This window comes from Hyla sarda, chromosome 1 (genome assembly GCF_029499605.1).
Source record: "Hyla sarda isolate aHylSar1 chromosome 1, aHylSar1.hap1, whole genome shotgun sequence".
Classification (NCBI taxonomy): Eukaryota; Metazoa; Chordata; class Amphibia; order Anura; family Hylidae; genus Hyla; species Hyla sarda.
The window spans coordinates 174,127,614-174,133,613 of record NC_079189.1 but is presented as its reverse complement, the minus strand read 5'-3'; positions in this window follow the sequence as shown (position 1 = coordinate 174,133,613).

The following is a 6,000-nucleotide window of genomic DNA, read 5'->3' as shown; positions in this document are numbered from 1 at the left end:
ATCTATATACAATATTAAAGTTCATATTGTGCAAACTTGAAAAGTGCATAAGTGCAGTAAGGTATAAAAATATGATGAATATTAAATAATGTGCATATACGGAATTGCATATAATATCGCCTTATGTACCAACCTGCAAGCTAAATAAAGCTAAAAATAAGATATATAAAAGTTACAATATATATATATATATATATATATATATATATATAGAATACACATGAGACAAAATTATATAACTGATGAATAATGTAACGTGCAATTCATAGTAATTATCTGCATAAAAAAATGTGCAAGAAAAATATATGAATAAATATAGAAATCCATCCATAATAAACTGCGATAAAAATTTCATAGGAATTAAAGGAGCCCTGAAAATTGGCAAACTGTGTCGTGTCCATTCCTGTAGATAAAAAATACCGTAAGAGACACATATATGCAAAAAAACAAAAAATAGGAAGAAGGCCCAAACTGAAAAATAAGAATAGAAAAAAGAGGGGAAAAGGAGAGAGGAAGAGAAAAAAGGCAAAGAAAAAGGAGAAAAGGAAAAAAGAAAAGCAAAAGGGAGAGATGGGGGGGGGGGATAGCACTAAGGAAAGGATAAAGTTGGCTATTTCGTTATTTGGTGACGGAAGATAGTAACGGGAGAAATAGTGCATGCACTATTTCTTCCGTTCATTCTCCCGTCACAAAATAACGCCCGTTATTAATAACGGACTATAACGGATTAAAACGGATAATGTAAAAATCCCATCGACTATAATGGGATTTTCTAACGGACGTATGGGATTTTCTAACGGATGTTTAACCCCTTAAGGACGCAGGACGTAAATGTACGTCCTGGTGAGGTGGTACTTAACGCACCAGGACGTACATTTACGTCCTAAGCATAACCGCGGGCATCGGAGCGATGCCCGTGTCATGCGCGGCTGATCCCGGCTGCTGATCGCAGCCAGGGACCCGCCGGCAATGGCCGACGCCCGCGATCTCACGGGCGTCCGCCATTAACCCCTCAGGTGCCGGGATCAATACAGATCCCGGCATCCGCGGCAGTTCGCGATTTAAATGAACGATCGGATCGCCCGCAGCGCTGCTGCGGGGATCCGATCATTCATAACGCCGCACGGAGGTCCCCTCTCCTTCCTCCGTGCGGCTCCCGGCATCTCCTGCTCTGGTCTGAGATCGAGCAGACCAGAGCAGGAGATGACCGATAATACTGATCTGTTCTATGTACTATACATAAAACAGATCAGTATTAGCAATCATGGTATTGCTATGAATAGTCCCCTATGGGGACTATTCAAGTGTAAAAAAAAATTTTAAAAAATGTAAAAGTAAAAGTAAAAAAAAAGTGAAAAATCCCCTCCCCCAATAAAAAATTTTACCCCCAAAAAGCGTAAAAAACATTTTTTATAGACATATTTGGTATCGCCGCGTGCGTAAATGTCCGAACTATTAAAATAAAATGTTAATGATCCCGTACGGTGAACGGCGTTAACGAAAAAAAAAATAAAAGTCCAAAATTCCTACTTTTTTAATACATTTTATTAAAAAAAAAATTATAAAAAATGTATTAAAAGTTTTTTATATGCAAATGTGGTATAAAAAAAAGTACAGATCATGGCGCAAAAAATGAGCCCCCATACCGCCACTTATACGGAAAAATAAAAAAGTTAGAGGTCATCAAAATAAAGGGATTATAAACGTACTAATTTGGTTAAAAAGTTTGTGATTTTTTTTAAGCGCAACAATAATATAAAAGTACGTAATAATGGGTATCATTTTAATCGTATTGACCCTCAGAATAAAGAACACATGTCATTTTTACCATAAATTGTACGGCGTGAAAACAAAACCTTCCAAAATTAGCAGAATTGCGTTTTTCGTTTTAATTTCCCCACAAAAATAGTGTTTTTTGGTTGCGCCATACATTTTATGATATAATGAGTGATGTCATTACAAAGGACAACTGGTCGCGCAAAAAACAAGCCCTCATACTAGTCTGTGGATGAAAATATAAAAGAGTTATGATTTTTAGAAGGCGAGGAGGAAAAAATGAAAACGTAAAAATTAAATTGTCTGAGTCCTTAAGGCCAAAATGGGCTGAGTCCTTAAGGGGTTAATGGCCGATTTTCAGGGTTTTCATAACGGAACATCAAACGGATCTTTAAAACGGATGAATTTTATAGTGTGAAAGCAGCATTAGTTTCCAGTGATAGGTTTTTCTGTTCTGATTTATGGACCCCATGTAGTTTGGATAAATTATTCAGCCCACATTTTTGGTTAAATGCCTTTTTTTTTTTTTTTTTTAGAAACACTAGAGACATCTCGCATTGGTTGTGTATGTTATTTTAGCACATTCCCATTCAGTTGAACAAGAGTGATTCTCTGAAACACAGCTAACCTTTTTCTAATCTTACCGTCAATAACCTTCCTTACCAATCCACTATGAGAAACACAATGTTGACAACTATTATCAATTTTCATGCTTTTAGCACAGATTGCTAACTTGAGACAGTGGCCTACACACTGTTCATCTATACTGGCTTTTGAGGTGGATAATAGGAAGGACACAAATGGCACATGCCCTAGGGCTTCTACTACCTTAGCCTTAACCACCCACACTTCCTTCCCAGGTCAGTTCTTCAAATCCCAACTTTCAGCATACTCTTGCCAATGTCTTAGCCATAGAGATCACATTTTAAATGTAATGACCTTATGCGGCTGATGCTAAGTGCCCCATACCAGGGAAAGGAATTCCTTCTTAACGGTAAGGTCACACAAAGCGCATCCGCAGCGTATTTGATGCTGAATGGGCTGCCGGTAGTCCAGCAGTGAAAAGTGCTGAGTCATCTATCACATTCTATCGCAAAACACTGAATTTTTCATTACACCGGCAGTCACAGAGTGAGTATGTGTTTATATATATGTGTGTCCACTCATAAGGGGAGATTTCCTGCTGGCAGTCACGAGCTGACACATAGAACTACCCCGTTGCACCAAAAAGCTCGCTCTGCAGTCTCTCTGTGACTGCCGGCAGTGCATAAGCTGCGGATGCGCTATGTGCGACCCTACCATAACTGAAACAGCTATCAGAATCTCTGGATCAACATCTCACCTCCTGAAATCTACACAGTAGCAAACTAGATAATGGAGGTCAGACAATAAACAAAGAACAAGGATCCTGCTCTAGTCATGGTATTAGCCTTGTATTAGATTGGGTTAAATGCCTGAGAAGAATATTCAAGAAATAAGTTAATGGGTCTGAGAATATGGGAAATGATCACATGGTTAGGTTTTTAATCGCAATATTGAATCCAAAGCCAGGAATGGATTAAAAAACAAAGAGCAAGCTAGCAGTCATTTGGCCGTGTTGCAGAAGAGATGGTAGAGACATGTCCATTTTTTATCAAAAGATGGCTGCAAAGAAAAATTACACTTTTTTTTGTTAAAAAATTACACCAAAAATTGTGTGTGAACATAGCCTCAGTCTTTTATTTATACATGCCCTCTATTTATGCCCTGCTCCTGGCTTAGTCTGATAATCGTAATGATCATCATTAAAAACCTGAATGTGTGAACACTTCCTCAAGGCACAGCCAACAGCTTTTTACTTAAAGGGGTTCTCTGCTGCTACAAACTGTTCCAAACGCTGGAGCCGGGAGTTCGTGATGTCATAGCCCCGCCTCCTCATGACATCACATCCCACCCCCTCAATGAAAGTCTAGGGGAGGGGGCGAGACAGCTGTCACTCCCCCTTCCATAGACTTGCATTCAGGGGGCGGGACTTGACATCATGAGGGCGCAGGGCTATGATGTCACGAGCTCTCAGCGCAGGCTCCAGTGTTTGGAACAGTTTGTTACACACAATGTAAAAACAAATCTGCATGTTAATACCTATTAGGGTTATTTGGACCCAAATAGGTATTAACATGCAGATTTATTTTTACATTGTGTGCACATATTCTAAAAGTCTTACCTTATGATCTAGCCTCGGTTTAGGGAATGTTATTGGGTTGGTAGGCAATGGCACTCTTTGTGTTTCATAGCTCTCTGCACAGATTCAATACCATTGATTATGGAGGTGATCTGAGGATTGAATGGGTTAAAAGGGTTATTATGCTTAAAACTTAGATTTCCTACTACACCAATTATTTATTTTTATTTTTGGATGATTTGATGGCTTGCAAATATATTTTGCAAACAGGAAATCTGTAGTCATCCAAGTGGGATTTTCTCTGAACCAATCTCATAAGAAACTTTGGCTAAACTCTATTAGGGATGATGCATTCCCAACACTGTTGGGTTTGCTTATGATTCTGACATTCCTACTGGAACATTAGAAATTAGTGTTTCTGTCTGTAATACTGTTTATAGCCTTAAAATTCATAGTATTAAAATGTTATGTGTTATTTATATTCATGGACAAATCGCACATGAACTATACAAACTGCATAATATACAGTACATTGTCATTGACAATGCTTGCATACACACAAATAGAAGATTATGGGGGAGATTTATCATTGCTTTTAGACCATTTTTTTTTGTCTATGCTTTGGCGCAGTTCAGGCGCAAGCAGCATATTTTGCGACTTTTATGCGTCTTTTGATAAAGACAGTTTCACTCTTTTTGCCTACCCGTAGAACTTTTTATTTTTAACCATGCAGTGGTCACGTATTTATCATTTGCGACTTTTGTCAACAGCCGCTATTTTGTGCGCAAAGGTACTTTTTTAGGTGCAAAGCTACCAGTAGGCGTGAGAATCACTTCTACCTTCCGCGATTCAACCTTTAACCTCTTGTGGACGACAGCCCGACTCCCCTTCTATAACATGCACTCAGGAGCTGAGTGCGGGTCATAGCTGGATGATCCTGGTGGCTATCTGCGACCAGGACCCATCTCTAATGCCAGACATCACCAATCATGGTGATGCCCGGCTTTAACCCCTTAGACAATGCAATCAAATTTGATTGTAGCATCTAAAATGCAAGTAAAAATGTCAGGGCAGCTCTGTGAAAGTAAATAAAAACACCTAACCTGCCAAATTCAGGACCCGGGTAAGTATCTACTTCCCTCCCTCACAAGTGTCTAGAAAAAGTGTATGTGGCAGAGCTTTTCCACCACATCAGAGCTGCGCAAAATTCATCATCCTGCTGCACCTTCTTGATAAATAAGATGCACGCTAGTCAAACCCACCACCCAAATAAACATGGGAAAATAGCTCTACCGTAGACAACCTTTGGTAAATCTGGGCCTATAAGCTTACCCAAGAAGTACGCAGTTAATAAATCCATGTGTACTATAGATGTCACTCCAAGGTACCCTGATTCAGCCACATCTGGAGGACATGCTCTACCAAAACGTGCGCAAAAAAATGCGCAAAAAAAAGGGCTTGCGCAAAATTTTGCGCAAAAAAATACACACAAAACAGGGGTAAAATCTTTGATACATGTCCCCCAATGTATGTATGAATAAGGGTGGCTGACACCTGAAACACCATACGTTTTGTACCTCACTGTTCATGGTTTTATATAATAAAGGACATATGCATCTGCACTTTATCTGTGTTGAACATTTGTTCTGTTTATATACACAACAAGTTTAAAGGGGTTATGGCAGCCATTAAAAATATATGTCTGAGGTTCTCGTCCTGATGGAAACCTCTGATGCACCCAGTGTGAAGGAGTCTAAGAAGGGAAAGGCCTTTCATATGTTGGGTATGTTGATGTATAGCACATGTAATTTCCATTTCTGCTCCCACTAATTATTGTCAGCAGCAGCATGAAGTGGGAGCAGAGCATCATCGCATGGGCCATATTGCACTTTATATACTCAAATTCACTTTGACATCTATGGTTATGTCTGTTTCTGATTTTAAGTTGAGAGTTAACTAAGGACTTAAAAGACATAAGGGGACTCTCCAGCGCTTTTCATCACTTTGAAAATCCCCTCTCCGCATATGACTTGGAAGGACAGAATTGCAGGAAGACGTCTTGA